This window comes from Schistocerca nitens, chromosome 4 (assembly GCF_023898315.1).
Source record: "Schistocerca nitens isolate TAMUIC-IGC-003100 chromosome 4, iqSchNite1.1, whole genome shotgun sequence".
NCBI classification, from domain to species: Eukaryota; Metazoa; Arthropoda; class Insecta; order Orthoptera; family Acrididae; genus Schistocerca; species Schistocerca nitens.
In genome coordinates this window covers 211,483,130-211,483,796 of record NC_064617.1, presented here as the reverse complement: position 1 = coordinate 211,483,796, position 667 = coordinate 211,483,130, and the positions used below count along the sequence as shown (strand labels likewise).

Here is a 667-nt window from a genome sequence, read left to right as displayed (position 1 = left end):
AGTCATCATTTATTCCAGGGAAAAGCTGCATGGTCATCAACAGTAACTGCTCTTTCGAGAACAAGTTACTGTCTTCGTATATATAGTTAAAGGCTACCCAGCCATTGACCTTCGTCTGTGCGAATGCGCACAGGTTGCCCAAACTCTTACGGGAATCGCCAAAGCGTGCGCGAGTAATGTGTGGGTGGGCAAATATCTATAAGGTACAATAGATATGTAGAATTGTGGTCAGTTGGGAATGTGTCTCACGGGAAGCGTGCAAGTGATAAGTCCCTGCAGTCGCGCTGTTCATCTGTGTCCTCGGTGGCTCAGGTGGATAGAGCGTCTGCCATGTAAGCAGGAGATCCCGGGTTCGAGTCCCGGTCGGGGCACACATTTTCAGCTGTCCACATCGATGTATATCAACAACACCTGTCGGCAGCTGAGGTTATCAGTTAATCATCATTTATTGAAACTAATTGCCAAAATAAAATCGACACCTTAAACACAGCATGAGGAATTTCTTCATTTGTAATATAAATTTACACCAGCTGACGTGCCACGTTTCTCCATTTCAACTATGAATGAACGAAGATTACCGGCACGGTAGCTCAGCGTGTTCGGTCAGAGGGTTAGCTGCCCTCTGTAATAAAAAAAACTGAGTGAATGAATCAACGACGAACTTCAA

General features: G+C 45.3%; 1 non-coding gene across 1 annotated transcript; it reads left to right on the top strand.

Annotated features, from left to right (window-relative positions):
- The first annotated feature begins 297 nt into the window (after positions 1–297).
- Positions 298–371, top strand: Trnat-ugu (transfer RNA threonine (anticodon UGU)). Its single transcript has one exon. It is a non-coding gene; the product is annotated as a tRNA-Thr (tRNA).
- The last annotated feature ends 296 nt before the right edge of the window (positions 372–667 follow it).